Source organism: Ambystoma mexicanum, chromosome 13 (genome assembly GCF_040938575.1).
Source record: "Ambystoma mexicanum isolate Mex_15411 chromosome 13, UKY_AmexF1_1, whole genome shotgun sequence".
NCBI classification, from domain to species: domain Eukaryota; kingdom Metazoa; phylum Chordata; class Amphibia; order Caudata; family Ambystomatidae; genus Ambystoma; species Ambystoma mexicanum.
In genome coordinates, this window is record NC_090938.1 from 145,684,359 (window position 1) to 145,703,591 (window position 19,233).

Genomic DNA, 19,233 nt, shown 5'->3' on the forward strand with positions numbered 1-19,233 from the left:
CCAAGATAATCAACAGGGCCAAAAACAACTTCCATCCCCATGACCGTAGGAGGTCCCAAAACCATGCACTAAGTTCCCAGTTTCCCTCAGGAACATGTACTTCTGAACTAAGAACATGTAGATTTTGGATAGCCCTAAAGATCGTTGGAGAGGAGTCTGGTACGTAAACGCAGCAAGTGGACCCCACTAATTTACATACTCCTCCACGCTCAGCCAGAATGACATCTAATGCCATCCAGTTCTGAAGAGCCACTAATCTTATCGCTTTCTGTTCTAACGTCATATTATAGAGTATGTCAGTGGTCCGGTTAATGGTTCTCTCCAATACTCTCGCTAGTCCCCTGATATCTTCTGAATTCGTAATTTGCCCAAAAAATGGCACAAAGGATTTCATGATGTCTCCTGCGCTGGAGTATCCCCTTTCACACCTCGTCGTGGACGATTTTTCGAAATTTCTGCAGTACTGGCAATAAATAACCCAGCTACTAGAATCCCTAAATAGCAGGTTCCTTGCCAATCCCTGGGCAACCATGGAAATGCCACATTACCGCAAACAAAATAGACAGGTTCGCCTACGTACAAAGGTCTGTTCTCACTAGTCAAATTCGCAACGTTGGCGCGCTTTCTAAAATTACCCATTGACCGTGTTCCATTCCTCTGTATGCAGAAGGATACTGAATCGGGGCTATGGTTAACAGAATAAGATGGAGGCGTGGCATCCTTATTGCCTATAGGAGCCATTTTAAAAGACATTAAAGATTGAAAAGGACGAGCCAATCTATCAGAGGGCCTAACAGAAGCAACGTTTGGCTTACTTCTATTTGCAAAAAGCGAGCATCCCAGGGGCATCAAAACATGCTTTTCAAAACTATTCAAATTTGTACCATCAAAGTTCCCTGAGATGCTGTCATTCCATCGGCCAAAGAATAGTGCTCTAAGAGAAGCGTAACAAGCAGTTGTCAAAGGAAAAGGATGAATATACCAACCTAGCCCCTTATCCCCATGTTGCGGTAGATGTGAACAGATCCAGCAATTGGTTCTATTTAAAATTGCATGAGTGGCATTCATAATTAACAAAAGGGTATTATTCTGATAGTTCCGTCTATGTGAGGAATCTCTTGGTGATAAAATATGCAATTGCACGGAAGGAGTGGGGATAACAGATACATTTTCAATAGGTAAAAAGTCCTCTAACGCATATGCTTCCTTCAGATACCATAACCCAAAACCAACAGTTACTAAAAATCCAGTTATTATTACGAAAAGGCAACAATACACTTTGGGGATCCCCTTACATGCTTGATCATTGTCGCTGCTAGTCACATATTTATCAAAACGTTCGGTACGAGCGGTAGCGGGTGCAGGCATTGTAATCTTCAATCAAAAAACACCAATTGTTAGATTGCTGGCGACTCCAGTCGTGCGTCTTCTTAACGACTTTCCCACAACCCTTAGCCAACAGAATCCTTCCGTACAGTCGGGCCAAAAGACAAGCCCTCAAATGATTTTCTCAATCGTACAGTCAGACCGTGCTGTACATCTATTTCCTTGGACGCAAATTATATTTCACAGTTTCTGGTGAGAACAAAGTGTCATCACTTCCTCCTGAAGGTGGTGAGTGAACGGAAATGGGATCAGAAAAGGATTGATCTGGAAGTTCCACTGTTGGGGAGTGCGGAGACAAGATGGCCGTTTTGTCTGGCCTTGCGAATACTGGAACGTCTCCGATACTCCCTTGTCGGTTGTTGCTGTTTCAGGCACGCTAGTTACAGCAGTGGGAAGGGATTCTGTGTCTTCTGTATCGTATGGCATGGGCTGCGGGATCCGTTTGGTGTGCATCGCATGGATCCAGTTCTTACGACCCGCTACCCGAGAAGCAGTCTGAGTGACTAGCAGGACTTGGTAGGGACCCCTCCACCGAGGTGCAAGGCAATACGACCTCTCAAAAACTTTTGTGAGGATCCAGTCCCCCGGTCGTAGACTGTGACCCGGACCCTCGTACCGTACAGGTAATGCCTCTCGCACCTGGTGATAAATTGAAAAAAGATTTTTTGTCAACTGGTTACAGTAATCTGAAAGAAGCACATTTTCTATATCCCGCAATGAACTGCTTTTTAGCAAACCCCAAATATTAGCAGGTCTCCCCATTACCACCTCAAAGGGAGAGAGCCCAGTCTTAGTTTGAGGGGTTGTTCTCATCGACAGCAACACAATCGGTAAGGCGTCCGGCCATTTTAGCTTGGTGCCAGCGCACGTCTTAGCGAGCTTGTTCTTTATAATGCTGTTATGCCTTTCCACTAATCCGGCACTTTGGGCATGTCTGGCCGAATGGAACCGTTTATCAATCTGTAATCCTTTGCAAATTTGTAGGATTACAGTAGCAATAAAGTGTGGCCCATTATCCGACCAGATGACTCTCGGCAGCCCGAACCTAGGGAAAAACTCTTTCAACAGAGTTTTTGCCGTGGTTATGGCCGTTGCATCTCTAACCGGGAAGGCCTCAACCCACTTACTAAAGACACAAATGACAACCAACACATATTTAAGATTGTTACAACGTTCCATTTCAATAAAATCAAAGTGAATAACCTCAAACGGAACAGAGGTGGAGCGAAACTTCCTCTAGGAGTCGAGGTATCTTTTCCTACATTGTGCTGCAAGCAGACCATGCACCCTTGGACAAAGCGCTCCGCAGTTTTAAAAATCTTATCATTGGCCCATACACTGTGTAGCATTCTAGTCAATTTATACGCACAAACATGTGTCAGACCATGAGCCATAATAACCATCATTGTAATGTAGGTGTCAGGGAGTAACCATTTTCCTTCACTATTGTCCACCCAACACCCATCATCATCCAGTAACCCTGCACCCTCGATCCATCTCTTAGTTTCCTCTGTGGTAGCATCTGCTTGAATGTCTTTTACAGAATCGATACTTTCACCCAAAGTGCAAATATTTACAGTTTCTCTTACAGCATATATTTCTGAACTGAAATTAGTGGCAGCTTGTTTAGCTATCTGATCAGCGAAAGCATTCCCTTTTCCTACATCATCTGTAACTTTTTGATGTGCTGTACATTTTATAATAGCTAACTGAACAGGGAATGCTGAAAGTAATCGCACTATTAAAGTGCCATGCTGAATTTTCGTGCCGTGCGAGGTCAAGAAACCTCGTTCTTTCCAAAGTCTACCGAAGTTGTGGACCACCCCAAAAGCATACTGACTATCGGTATATATATTTACTGTAAACCCTTCAGAAAGTTCACAAGCTCGAGTTAACGCTATAATTTCTGCAGCCTGCGCGGAATTATGCATAATTCTTTTGGTTTCCACAATCGTGCTTAAAGTAGTGATGGCATAATCAGCCGTGGATGTACCGTTCGGAAGTTTAAAACAAGAGCCATCACAAAATAGCTCTCCTTGTGGGCTATTCAAAGGCGTGTCTTTCAGATCGATTCTGCCTTTAGTCTCTTGTTCTGTCACATAAGGGCAATCGTGTGACGTTTCGTCACCATCAACAGTATCTTGTGGGACAGGTAAAAGTTCAGCCGGATTTAATACACAACACCTCTGAATTTGAATGTGGGGGGCAAACAAGATTAGTTCATATCTTGTCAATCGTGCGGAAGTGAGGTGTTGCGTTTAAGTTCTATTCAATAAAATATCTACAGAGTGAAGTACCATTAGGGTTAACGCATGACCCAGGACCATTCCCTCACTCTGTTTTACAGACGCAGCAGCAGCAGCAACAGCTCTCAAACATCTCGGCAAAGCGCATGCAACAGGATCAAGGGCGGATGAGAAGTAGCCGCATGGCCTATTCTTCCCTCCATGTTCCTGCGTTAACACAGCCAAAGCACATCCATCACGTTCATGCACATACAACACAAAGGCCTTGTCATAATTCGGAGTTCCTAAAACCGGCGCTGAACACAGCGCGGATTTGAGCAAATCAAATGCTGTCTGGTGTTCCAAAGTCCATGGCAATGGCAAAGAAATGCCCTTCTTTGTCAAAGCCAGCATTGGTTTAATCGTTAACGAAAAGTTAGGGATCCACAATCTACAGTAAGAAGCCATACCTATCAGGACTCTAACTTCCTTCCGCGTATTTGGGACAGACATGCCAGAAATAGTCTTTATTCGTTCAGGTGTCAACCGTCTTCCCTCCTTTGACAGGAGATAGCCTAAATAGGCGACCTCCTGAAAGCAATATTGGAATTTATTAAGTGAAGCTTTGTGGCCATGTTTTCGCTAGATGACAAAGCAACAACACGGTGCCTTCTTTACAGGCGCTCTCAGAATCAGCAGCCAAGAGGAGATCATCTACATACTGTAGTAATGTACAAGTAGTAGGCAACCCGAGAGTATCGAGCTGCTCTTTCAATGCCCTACTATAAATACTTGGACTCTCAGTGTACCCTTGTGGTGCACGAGTGAATGTGAACGAGCGTCCTCCTAAGGTAAACGCGAACAAATACCTGCTATCCTTGTGTATAGGAATACTGAAAAACGCGTTTTTAAGATCAACAAGGCTAAAATGAGTGGCAGAAGCCGGAATCAAGGTTACTATCATTGTAACATCAGGTACAATAGGAAATTGAGGAGCCACAATTTTGTTTATAGCACGTAAATCAATTATAAAACAAAAGGGAATCGCATTATCACCTTTTTTGTATACTGGCAAAATGGGGCTGTTACATAGGCTACCCGTAATTTCCTCAATTACTCCAAGATGTACAAAATCAGAAACTATACATTTCAAAGCCTGCTCACCTTCAACTGAGATCTTATATTGCGGGATGCGAGGCATTTTTACTTCATGTTTCAGAATAGTTTTAACAGGTTCAATTTGAAGAATGCCTACATCATTATCGTCAATTGCCCATAAGCATTCTGGAACATTACTGAATTCCGGCAGTAAGGGTCGAGGTGAAATTGTTAACCGAACTCCGTCCGGAGAACAATATATTACTGCATGCAATGCCTTCAACAAATTTAGCCCCAGCAAGTTCTCCCCACAGTTTGTGGTAAGTAGAAATGGACACTGTTCCGTGAAGGAACCCAGTGTTATCTGTACCGGCAAAGAGACCGGACAAACTACAGGTGTGCCTGAAAATCCTATGGAAACGTTGGACTGCCCTGACAGGGGAATATTTGGAACCTGCAAATGATCAATGGAACATTTCTGTGCTCCCGTATCTACTAAAATTAGATGCTTCCTATTTCCCACCGCCATCTCAATGTAGGGGCCTTTCTGATGAACGGGAATAGGCGTCGGTTCCAAATCCTGCTTCGGGCAATCCTAGCGAAACAGAATATTATCAAAAGGAAGCTCTTCCGAGAGGTAAGCGGCAGAAGGGTGATCGAAAATGTTTCAATTATCCACATTCGAAACTTACTTATCTTGCGAAGGAGGTTGCTGTGATTCTGGTGCAAGCTGACCTCTGGTAGGGCCCCCTGCACCTGGGCGACCTCTGGATCATCTACCCATGTTCCCAAATGACCTTTGCTGCAAGGTCGGACATTGTGCGCGCCAGTGGCCTTCCTGTCGACAATAGGCACACTGGTTAATGGTTACCGGAGCCAAGGGCGCACTTCCCTGTTGAATGTATCGACCTCTAAATTGATTACCCCCTCTGGGGCTTCTAACAATCTGTTGTAATAAGACATTTGTTTTCAGGTCACCCTTTTTTTCTCAAGTTTTTCCTTTTCAGTATTTACACGATTTTTATAGTACTGAGCCATATGCAGTACTTCTGATTGAGACTTCGCCTGCCAAGCGCTTTCGGAAGACATAATCTGTAACTGGATGTCAGGAAGCAATCCACGTACAAATTTGTCGGCAAACAGCCTTTTCCCTGACTCTGTGCCTAAGTCTTGTCCACTGAAATCTGAAAATACCTGCTCGAATCGATTGAAGAAATCGGTAGCACCCTCAGATTTTCCTTGAACACAGGCCGTAAGCTTGTCCCAAATGATTCTTTTTTCAGGAACTATAGTTTTCAGTTTTACAATAATTCTATCAGGTAAGGTTAATATCACTTGAGGCAGTCGTTCACCAGCTGGTCTTTCTCTATCTAACCTAACCATGTTATCCCATGTATCTCCCAACCCAGGTATATCATCTATAGTCCTAATCTGTTTCCACAAATCGACTGGCAGGAGTACGGGAAATAATAAATCAATATCACTTAGGGTGAATACCGATGACTGTAAGACTGACTCTATTTCTTTATAGAACCCGGTCGGATTCTTTCTTACATCGGGAATAGATTGCTTTATGGTGTTCACTTCCTGTCTTGAAAACGGGACGTGAACAAACTGTGATACGTAATGTGCAGGAATGTCCACCGCAAGTATTCCTCGTCCAGCATCGGCCGCAATCTCAACTTTCGGGACAAATGTCGGAGGGACCTCTCTCATAGGCAACTGAGAAGTAGGCAGCTCCGAACGCTTACTAAGCAACAGAGCCAAATCAAGCGCTAAGGCAGTCGAAGAAGTATCAATCGAAAAGGCGTTCTTATAAACACTCAACAATTCTGCGGGACAACAAATCTTTTTCTTTGCACACTCATCCTGTAGGTACTCTGCCATCACCTGTATCACCTTCTTTTGCATTTCTAACGTATACTGACTATATGTGTCATATACATCATCTGGAGTTATCGACATATCCGAAATCCATCTTATTGCATCCTTTGTACAAATTTGCGCTTCCTCACCTTTTAATTCACGGCGAGGAGAAAACCGTTTCTGTAAGTACATAATACCTAAACTACCACCATCTGCTTCCTCATTCTGTAACTCTTCCAACGCCTTCCTATACACAAAAATCCTCTCAACATGCTCATATACCTTCTCCGCAGTATCTCTGGACAACGCTAAGGCGTTCAAATCCCGTAGCCCTTGTGGGAAATCTACATTGTTTAATCTATTCCACATTATACTAAAATGAGTCCCTAATCCTTCAATAAAAACATTTTTCTCAGGAATACCTTTTAAATTTTCGAGTGTGGAAAAAACATCAGCTTGTTCACCCTTCTCCATGCAATGTTTAGCCCAAGCAATCAATTCATTCTTTTTGTCTGGGGACACAGTATTACGAGTCACAAACCTTGGTCTCGCTCCCTGGTCTACTACAAGCAATCCCGAATCACTTGGAAGAGGAAGAGTAGGCACATTCTGAATATCAACAGGTGGGGGCAAGGGGGCGGGCAAAGGAGCGACAGCTGGAAGAACAGGAAGAACAGCAGGGGGGACCGGAGGAACTATAGGAGGAGGAATAACAACGGGAAGAGGCAAAGGGCCAGGAGGAGGGACGTACGGAGGTGGCGCGGAGGCACCAGGCCTTCGTTCATGCAAAAGTTTATTAATCAATTCATCTGACGTATGAAAATCTTTTGAAGGGTAGATTTTCTGAATGCCTAATTGAAACGCCCTGTCCGTGTTCCTAACTGACTCCAATTGTTTATTTTGATCATATAACCGTGCCTTTTCGACACTTGTCATATGTCTACGCATATGTTTCTCTCTACTCTTTTGTTGCTGCAATCGATCGGGTTACTAAGGACAATGCTAAGGACCCATGTGTCTGGTGATTTTTTGGCAAATTTACCCACCTCGATATATGGACCCTCGTCAAGACTTTGTCTCGGGCTACAGCTCACCCTTCAGGGATCGGATCGTGCAGTTTTGTCGAGGAATTTGCTTCTCGTCCAGAGTGGCCATTTCTGTTGGCACCGTCCGATAGCCGAGCCAACCTTCAAAGAAACGAAGTCGATCTTGAGGGTCCCTATTCGGGCGCCATCTGTGGAATCAGAAAAATACAATATTAAGGCTTTTACACCATGCCACGGAAAATGCACCGGCACAGGCTTGTAAAGATTCCCAGAATCTTTATTACAAAACTGAACAGTATCGAACAAAGTACACAAATAGCTATTTGGCCGTCAATACATCACAGAGACCACCAGCAGGGTTCAATGTGAGCAGTGAGCAGGATTTGCTAGCTGGACATCAGCGTATTTATACAGTTTGTTATAATGATGTCCAGCCCCTTACAAGTGGGCTAGGGTCGCGCCAGGTTCGTTTCCTAATTTACATATCTTGTGCATGCAGTTTACTTTTCAACATATTTACTAACACACACTATTATTCTTTAGTTTAATGTTACACTCTTTACACATTGCTTTAATACAGATCAAACAAATGTTTTGCATGTCGTATTTGGATAGCGTTATTGTTCTTGTATACTTGTAGGTTAACATCGCTGATTCAAGTAATCCCCTGATCCCGAGGTCAACGAGTGGCCTAACATGTCGCCTGAAGGCAGGTTGGACATTAACTCCCCTACAGAGGTTGGAGAGGTTAAAGCAAGAACAAGAGCACACGAGACGGCCATTTTAGACTACAGGGTGACTTTGCATGAATAACTAAAATGGCGGCTTTAACCTAAAATGGAGGCTTGATTTACTTAAGGTCATGACCTTGCAATACGAATTTCCTCACAAAGCGACTGGACATAGGCCAACATATAGAATGAGGACGAAACAAAATTATATCAGTTCTAACAAAATCAGTCAATCCAGTACAGATAACTTTGCCGGGAGCAGTACCCCTGACACCACCAGAACGGTTTAATGGAGACCCCAGAAGGTATGCAACATTCATGAACCAGTGCCGCCTCCATTTTATTTGTAGGCCTGGGGCTTTCCCAAACGACCAGGCGAGGGTGGCCTTCGTGTTATCATATTTGAGTGGAAGTGCCGCAGACTGGTCGGTACCTTTAGTGAGCTGGGATGACCCATTACTGCAGAACTTCAGGGGTTACCAACAGGAGATGGAAAAGTTATTTGCTCGACACTTGCATGGACAAGCTCTTGATAACGAACTCCTGTCCCTCCGCCAAGGGAATCAAGATTTGCTTACTTATATTGCCACCTTTAATAGACTGGTTGTAGAAGCAGAGTGGCCAGAAGATAAAAGAACCATGTTGTTTCATCTGGGCCTACGAGGAGACCTGAAGGATGTCCTTGCTCAAGTGGTAGACCCACCTAAAGACTATGCAGAGTTTATCATCCTGGTAGTTCAGTTGGACCACAGATTACAGAATCGAAGAACAGACCGAAGTAGACTCAAAAATCGTGCCATGTACATACGTTCAAAAGATAATGTTCAACGTCCATCAGAAAATACCACAGAACCCATGCAGATTGTGGGAGTACAACCAAGGGTGAAAGAGACAAGAAGAGACAGCTACAGTTATGCCTACACTGCGGTAAATCGGGTCACTACCTCAAAGAATGCCAAGTGAAACCTCCAAGGAAGGTGGTAGGCGCTACAGAGAAATAAGATGATGGAAAGGAATCGGAAAACTACCAGGCCCAGCAAGCGTAGAGGTCCGCTTGTCAAGCGAGAAGGATGAGTCACATACCTCACATTTCCCCCTACCAGTAACCTTGATCAATCACCAGCGACCACCACGGATGAATTCCATAGAGGCATATATAGACAGCGGAGCAGTTGGTAATTAAATAGATCGAGATCTGGCAACAGAAATGGGACTTCCCATATGCACAAAACCAACAACTGAAAAGGTAACTACTGTTGACGGTACAGAAGTTTCTTCGGGACCAGTAACCCAATGCACAACAGAATTAACCCTTCTGTGTCAGGATGGACATCAAGAAGCAATCATGTTTGACCTCATCAAAGCTCCTCAGTTCCGGTTGATCTTAGGGATGCCATGGTTAGTAACTCACAATCCGCACATAGACTGGCTTGCAAAGAGACTGACCTTTTCCGACAAATGCGCCCACACTTGCTACCCATAATCTATGCCACAGCCAAACCTGAAATCTATTCAAGGAATAGCATCGGGGATCGCGGAACCAATGGACACCTTACCAAAAGAATATCAGGATTATCAAGATTTTTTCAGAAGGAACAGGCTAACACATTACCCCCACATAGGCCCTATGACTGTCAGATCGACCTGATACCTGGCGCACAGGTTCCTTGTGGTGGCATTTATGCCCTTACGGAAACCGAAAATCTCCACTTGAAGTCCTATCCGGATCAATACCTGGCTAATGGGTTTATCCGCCCGTCAAAGCCACGGGCAGCCTCTCCCTTATTCTTTGTACCCAAGGAGGAAGGAGATTTGAGGACTTGCAGCGATTACCGCGCACTTAATCAAATCACAGTAAAAAAACGCTACCATTTGCCCCTTATCCCGGAACTGTTGGACCAAGTCAAGGATGCCCGAATCTACACCAAACTAGACCTCAGAGGAGCATACCACCTTGTACCTGTAAAGAAAGGGGATGAATGGAAAACCGCGTTTTGCACCAAGTATTACCTGTACGAATATCAGGTAATGCCTTTCGGGCTGTGCAACGCTCCCGCAGCGTTCCAATGCTTCATGTATTACGGGAATTAATCGATGTCTGTGCCCTGGTCTATATTGACGACATCCTGGTGTATTCCCCCTCTGAAAGAGATCATGTGGAACATGTACACTCAGTCCTTGCAAAACTTTGCCAGCACAAACTGTACGCTAAACTCGAGAAATGCTCCTTCCATGTCACCGAAGTTGAATTCCTCGGTTTTGTTCTCTCGCCAAAGGGTGTCAAGATGGATTCACACAAAGTAGATGCCAACCTTAATTGGCCGTCACCTTCTTCACTTAAAGGAACCCAAAGCATGCTCGGCTTTGCGAATTTTGATCGCCGATTTATTCCAGATTTCTCACGGATAGTCCACCCAATCACATCGTTACTGAGAAAAAACAACAAAAAATTCAAATGGACTGAATTGGCGGAACAGGCCTTTCAAGAACTCAAGAAAAGATTCACCTCCGCGCCAATTTTACAACATCCCCACCCTGATCTCCCCTATGTAGTGGAAACTGATGCTTCCAGCGTAGCTATGGGAGCAGTTCTCTCTCAAAGAGATCCAGAGACAGGCCAATTACAACCCGTGGCCTTTTAGTCACGTAAATTCTCACCACTAAAACTTAACTATGCAATTACAGACAAAGAATTGTTGCCAATAAAAACAGCCTTCAAAAACTGCCGGCAGTATCTATTAGGTGGCAGACATATCATCACAGTAATCACAGATCACCGAAACCTTCAGTACCTAAAGTCAGCAAAAGCCCAAACGTCACGACAGTTGCGGTGGGCTCTACTCTTCGCAGAATACGATTACGTAATAACATACTGACCGGGAGTTTGGAATGGGAAGGCTGATGCTTTGTCTCGTATGGGTGTTGAAGAGAAAACGAACAGTACCCTGGACCCTGTTGCCATCATCCCAAGTGATAAACTACTGCTACTCACCACCACATTGACTCTGAGTGAACTTCAAGATAAGATTCGAACCTTAATGAACCCCCGAGATCTTGCAGAAATGGAATTCCCAAAATAAACATCACACGGTTCTGGATGGATTACCCTAATTCAGGGAACGACTATATCTACCAAGTAAAGATCTGCAAGAATTGGTCATGTCTGGTTATCATGATTCCCTGATCGAATGCCACCCCGGAATTGCTAAGACTTTAGCCAAGGTTAAACAGAATTATTGGTGGCCAACCAGGCGTAAGGACATTGCTCGATTTGCTCTATCCTGTGGGATATGTGCACAGAATAAATCACAAAAACAGAAACCAGCTGGCCTCCTACAACCACTGGATATTCCACCAGCTCCCTGGCATACTATTTCTCTTGATTTTATTACGGACTTACCTCCCTGTCAAGGTTTTAATACCATTCTGGGGGTTGTAGACCTGTTTTCTAAAATGGCACATTTCATTCCATTCAAAGTACTTTTATCCAACCTCTGGTGGAAATGTTGTACCATGGCACAAATCGATGTTCGATTATCCACAAGCCATCACCCCCAAACTGGAAAAACAGAAAGAACAAACCAGACATTAGAACAGTATCTACGTTGCATGCTGCATCAAGTTGAAGAGAATTGGAAAGACTTGTTATGGATAGCGGAATACGCATACAATAACTCCATACACACCAGCACGGGACAAAGCCCGTTCTACACAATATACGGAAGACAACCACGTACCTCTGAAATAGACTCCCCCACGACCTTGGAAATGCCAGCAGTAAAGACTCTACACACAAGCATAACCCAAGCCTTCAAAAGGGCAAATTAACATTTATTGCAAGCCAAAGACAGACAAAAAAAATTCTCGGACTGGCATCGAAAGAAAACCCCCGATTACCAAGTTGGAGACCAAGTCTGGTTGGCATCAAAACATGTGCCCATAAAAGGCACCCGGACCTTTCGTCCAAGATATCTAGGACCTTATACCATCGAATAGTTGATAAATCCAGTGGCCGTCAAGTTAGCCTTACCACCAAGCATGCAAATTCATCAGGTGTTCCATGTGTCACTTGTAAAACCTGTACAACCAGGAACCTGAGTCTTGACACCACCAAAACCTGTGCTAGTTGATGGAGACCAGAATGTGAAGTTAAAAACATCCTGGATTCGAAACGTACCAGTTCTAAGCTATACTATTTAGTGGACTGGAAAGCGTACGGGCCTCAAGACAGAACCTGGGAACCAAGTGAACATATTCACGCATCACGTCTGATTAAGAGGTTTTAAGAGGTTTCACCTGGATAACCCCACCAAACCCGGACCGGACAGGAAGGATACCATGAGAGGGGCCTTGGGGTGGAGTGCTGTCATGACCACTGTGAGGGGGCATAAGTTGTGCCACAAGCAGGCGCCCACCAGAACCCTGAGGGCCTTAAAACCACTGCAAAAGGGCTCCTGGAGCCAGTCCTTGTGCCTTTGGCACCGGGCTCATATGTAGGAAGGAAGGGCTGTTCAAACTAGGTCCCATTTATGTACATGGGCCTTTAAATCGAACATGGAAGCACTCACACAGTCTAGTTCTAAGAACCAAGCCATGCGGTCTAGTGTTTTGGGTGTGGCAGGCCTGGAACTACTTTCCCCTTGTACTACTTTACCTGGGCTATATAAACCACACCCTGACTGCAGAACTCGCTTTGTGTTATTCTGCAACCCGCAGCGTGACGCTCACCGTGTCCATCTTCTGGTCTTCAGCATCTTCCTGTAATCCTGCAAGAACAAGAACACGATTATTCTGTCTTAGCTGAGAAAACACCATCCAGCACTCAGCATTTCAACTGGGCTGCAATCTGTGGAAACCGAGAGAAGAAGAAACATCACTCACCTGTGAGTACTATTTTAAGGACTTCCGGCGGACCGCTACCACAGCTGCTGTTCGAACTTTGCGACCTGCAATAACGAGAAAGGGAAAAACAATATTAGAAGGCATGCTTCCAAAACATCGAATTCCATCAGTCTTACCTGAATTCCATCGTGCTACGCCACGCTTCCATCCGAAGCACCACAGCAACATCTGCAAAGGAAAAGAGACATATTCAGGTTCGCTTTCAATATTAAACAACCGCACAGCACTGTACTTACCTTAACGGATTCCGGGGGCCTGTTTTTCACCGAGCTCTCATCCACTCGCAGCACCACAGTGGCCTGTGAGGAGAAGAAGAAGAAACACAGGTTAGCTTTAAAAGACAATAAAGGCGCTGCGCTTCACACTTTCTCTTACCTAGAAAACGTGCCTCTCCATCCGGCACACCAGCATAAGACCTTCGCACCTGAAAAGAAGGAGATAAAGACATTAACGAATTCCCACCATAAACAGAACAAAGACTTACAATTAACAAACCTACCTGCCTACCAGCAGATTCGGGGTCACAGCAGGCCTAGGCCCAAGGAAGGCGTACTGCACCAGTGAAGCAACTCGGGCAGCTCGCCAACAAATGTCAAGCGCCCCTGCACAAGAAACGCAGGACGGATAGCTCACCCTACAAATAACTAAGGTGAGAAAAGAACCCAGTGGGAAGGGAATCGGTCAAAGGGAGGTGGGAGATTCACCCATTAGAGACAGTTATCACAAAAACTCCCTTTTGTAATTGCAGATTCATTATTCAGCACTGGGCAACTACGCATCCAGGGTTCCAGATCTCAGAGCCTTCCAGACGCCCCGGGGGATATCAGGTGAGCGTAACAGTTTTTCATGTCTACGTGAATGGAACCCCACTCTTCAGAGGCTTTTCCAGGGCAGCAAAGGGCAGCTCCCTTTCTGGGCAGCACCCAGTCCCTATTTATGTTTATGTTTATGTTTATGTTTATTCATTTATATTGCGCGCCTATTAGGGCGCAGACAAGACAATACACATGGAAACAAATGAACGACAGTAACAAAAAAGATCATAATAAATGGAGGTAACCAAACGGTCGTACAGGCGACTTGCTCCAAGACTGAAATCAGAGAATTAAATTACAATTTGATCACCTTTTATGCAAATATTTGCAGCGTATAAGAAACGCAGGTAGAGAGCTCATCCCACAGCCCACTACAATAGTCGTTGTTGGGTAGAGAGCACCAGTCACTCAGCTCTATCCTTTTAATGATCATGAGATCATTGAGTCTAACTACTCCTGGACCTGTTCTCTGGCTTATGCTAGCAAGAATCCTATGTCGCAGTGTTTCTTTGGTCTCTTTTTCATTAGTTTTGCAAATATTGGTAATAATAAAGTTTCTCTCGTCCATTACACACAGGTCAGCGAAGAACAAGGTCTCAGTTCACGACCCCAACAAGTGGCCTGCAGGCAAGTTACATATTAATTACACACAGAGGTCAAGACGGCCATGTTGTCTTTTGGAATGACATCGTCCACCAATTAATCTCAGAGGGTGACTTTACAGAGAGAACCTAAAATGGCGGATTCACCTAAAATGGTGGCTTACATTGATATCTAAGGTCAGGACCTTGCAACACAGATTTCTTCGCAAGTGGCTTATAAGCAGCTTGGCGTAGGCCAATATACATATATTTGTTGCAATAGGAAGTACGATATAATTTCCTGTTTGCCAATAGGAGTTTGAGTTCCTTAATAATGGCATTTGTGCTTTTTTTAATTTTACGTTTTGTGAGGATATCCTTTTCAATTTGGCATTCATGGCTTTGGAATGATTAACCTCTTTATGGCCAATAATTGGTTCCTGCGGGGATGAAGATGGATCACTTTCTTGCGTTATGACTTCACTCAAGACTTTTGCTTTTTCCTTGCCTGATAAAGGTGGCCCGAAGGATCCCGAAGAATCTTTAATACTTAAATCCGTTTGCGTGGCTTGGTCTATCATTATCTTTTGTGCGGAAGTTTGAAAGGTCATGTTTGCCCTCGGTGCACGTGACAAAACATCCGCACTAAAAGGGCAATGGGTCTGAGAAGCAGAATTGACCTTCCGAGACTGTAAGTCCGCTACTCAGTCATTTAAAGCGTCTACCAGGAGACACAGGTCAAAGGGTTCCTTACAAAGAATTAGCTCTTTGGCAATATTAGCCATGAGCACAGGCCATTGTGAGGACGCCATGTGCTCTGGTTGATCAGGTTTAAAAATATCACTCCCATGAGGGGCGGGAGGTGGAAGAAGTATAGGTAACTCAGGGTTAATCGCTGATGGACCAGTTGCCAATAACGAAGGCCCACTTTCATCTATGGAGCTGTGAAGGCTAGCCGGTGGTGCGTGTTCTGGATGGCTTGACTTCCGGGAGAGATTGTCCATGACCAGTATTGAATCCGGTGCCTTGCAAGGGGATAGAGGGACCTCAGGCGGAATCATTTTATTAATCAAGGGTCTACTTTGATTGAGTTGCACTCTTAATCTTCTGTTCTTACTAAGTGCCAAGACCTCAAGTACACGGTGTCTGTTAGCCACTGGGGAGAGGGTCATGGAATCTTCTAGACCCCTATGTCCATGATTGGTATTGGCTTCAAGCCCATTTTCTTGTGGACAGCCATAATGCTGGACTGCTGGACAGATTTAAATAAACGTGCGGTTAACAGACAACAAATATAGATCAGGGTTTTCCCTAGGACTGCCTCTACGGCACCAATACGTCTACGTCTCCCTCAAAGAAGATTAATGCAAAACAATATCAGCAGAGGGTCACGGAGTCACTGGAGTCTTCCTAGGTTCTGCAGCTCTGCAGCTCTTACCGCCAATTAGTTGATCCCGGAGCGTATCATACGCGGAGCTCAATGCGACCACGGCAGGGGTATTAAGACGCCCTACACTGCCTGGCCTTCCTTGGACGTAGACTTATCCGGAGAGCCGCGGACGTAGACTTATCTGGAGAGCAGACAGCCGCTGCTACCAGAGACTGGCCGACGCTGCCGCGGCTGCCAGGGCTGCCGACAGCACGCCGACAAAGAGGAAGGAGCGATAGAGGAGGATTCGAAAAAAGGACCTAACCTCACGTTGCCCCTATCCTCCCATGGAAACCTGACGATGGCAATGTCTGCTGCTACAACCAGGTAAGGTGGTAGGGTTGGGGAATCACAGTCATTACTGTGCTCCAGAAAAACCCTGCTACTTCTATATACCACTAATACCCGAACCTAACATAGTACTGTATCCCACTGTATGCTGGAAATGCCAATACTCTGTACCTTGCTGTGTCCCATGGTTATCTGTCAGCTCAAACTCAGCTGCGCCTGATCTTCCATTCTAGGTGAATCAGTGCAAGTTCCTGAAACATAGCCACTTCTAAATCTAGGTGAACTGCTGGAGCGGAATCTCTTTAGAATATAGGCGATTTCCACAATACATAATAGGTTGCAAACAGGTTTGAATTCACTGTTAGCGTCTGGTCATTACAGGTGAGGTATCACAATACAGCTTCTGTTTCATTCAGATAACTACCACTACGTGGCCACTGTTGGATCCGAGCGTATCCCACATCATAGACTCAGTGTTGTTTGAAACCTGGTAGACTTTAGGTACTGCATATTGTGATGAATCCAATGGAGTCATCATGGATTCCCCAGTGGTATCCTCCTGCCATGTGGCCAGGGGACGGCAGTCGCTACCTGATCCTGACCCTGGGGATGGGTAAATGAGGGAGGAGACATTACATGGTATGTGCTATTGTAGCATATTAAGAAACTGTGGCATAAGACCTCTGGCAGATGAATACCACAGACAGCTGAAGTCCGATCTAAGAACTGTGAAATGCATAAGAGTTCTAACAGGTGAATATCCCAGGCAGCTGAAGTTGTATTAAGGAACTGTGAAACACACAATAAACCCTGGCATGTGGGCATACTAGGCAGTTGAAACTGCACAACGATTCCTGGTAGGAGAGTACACCAGGCAGCTGAAAACTGTATAAAGATTCCTGGCAGGGGGTATACCAGGTAATCTACCAAGATACAAGATCTTTTACAGGAACACTGTTACAGAACTGTTTGCTTGAACATACATTTGTAGGTGAACAAGAAGTTTGCGAGTGCATTGAAGACACCAAGGAACTATTAACTAAAGAGACATTTTGCCATCCTGTTTAAGAATTCAGGGGAAGGGGACCACCTTCTGAATTAAAGGATCGTTAGCTTGGAGAACATTTTTGTTGGAGACATTCTTATACTTTTGGTTTTGAACACTTTTCTAACATCAAGTTAAAAGCATTGACTTGCACCATTTTGTTGTTTGCTAATAAGTGTGAGGGTCAGGATAGGTTGTTTTGGACACAATGACGGCTTTTCAGTTACTGACATCCTGACATAGACAGATGCTTAGTTTTAGTTTCTAGGTAGAGAAGTTCCTCTTTAGAAATAGGACTAGAGGCATTTTCCCAAGCCATTTTTATTAAATGAACATTTGTTTACTAAAGAAAACAACAACCTTCTGTCCGTCTCTCATTTCTGATCCCTCTGAGGGGTCAGAAATGTGAGACGGACAACTTTGTAAAGTTTTCTCAAAAATTGCCATTTTATTTGTAAATTAGGTTGGATGAACGCCTCACTATCCCTACCTTAATGAGGATTTCCCTTCCTAAAAGAAACTAAACGAAACCCTCTAATAAAGGCTATCTGCCCCTCACACTTGTGCATACAGAAATGAACAAGAAATGTATAACAATTTTCAACAAACAATTATAGGTGAATTTGAAATGCAACCACAGTCTTGTTCTTTAACTTGGGTGAATTCCCCTTCCCGACTTTAAATGTGGTCTTTGTTTCACAGTTCAGGAAAATAAATCAAGGAAATCCTGAGTTACAATTATGTTCCACCAGAGTCTGCTTTCACTTCAATTTGTCTCTATCAAATTCCAAAGTAAGTCTGGTAGAGTCATACTTTGTTAACAAAAGTTTCAACTCCAGAAAATAGAAGGTTTCTTTCAATCTTTGAACCATCGCTCAATAGATAAATGGCCACAATCATGATCTTGGTCAGGAGGACTTGCCACCACACCTTTAGTAGTGTAACTTGTCAGCAGATCTCAACTTGTTATACTCAACTTGTTATACCTTTAGCAGCTTCAACTCACTTTGGTATACCTTCAGTATCACAACCAACATAGATTGTATCTTAGTCAAGATGATTTACCACAATTATATTTAGCTTCACATTCAACATAGATTGTATTGGTCAACGCCCCCTTTTAAGCACATATTCAACTTCGACCTGTTGTGCTCCCGCGCCAGGCCCACTTCTTCAATACTCTGCAGTTAGGGTTTATTCCCCTGCACAAACAGCAGTTCACAACCAATATTGCTTTGGGGGTTCAATATCATCTGATGAATGTTTTACTACAACTGCAAATTGTTCAGTAAATTGCAGCTTCATGAAAGAAATTCCAACAACTTTTTATGGAATACAAGACTTATTTAAGTGCTCTGTGATTCCTTTCTCACAATAATATTCCTCTTCCTCTGGCTCTTTCTCTCTTACAGAAGGGCAGCCGTTATGACACTCTTGTTTCCCGACTTCATACGTTACCAATGACTGATATATAAAGGGTTTTGTACTTCCCTTCCTTTGACTTGCATAAAGTGATTTCTCACCAACTTTCACCACAGGTTGGACGCCAAATGAGGGACACTTGCCACTGTCTGTCACTCTTTCAATAACCCTCTTCTGTATTTGGATATATTGGTTAATTGGATAATTGGTCATCAGCTTTCTTTTGGCTTGGTTAGTGCTTGTTCACTTTTTGCCATGTTGCCCTCTTATAGTGTTGGGGTCTCCATTAACTCACATGTATACTACCACTGTCTGTTCGCTTTTGTCTGATATTGTATTTCTGCTTTATAGAACTTTGGTATTCAAAATCAAGTACAGCTTTCGCTTGGCTTTAAT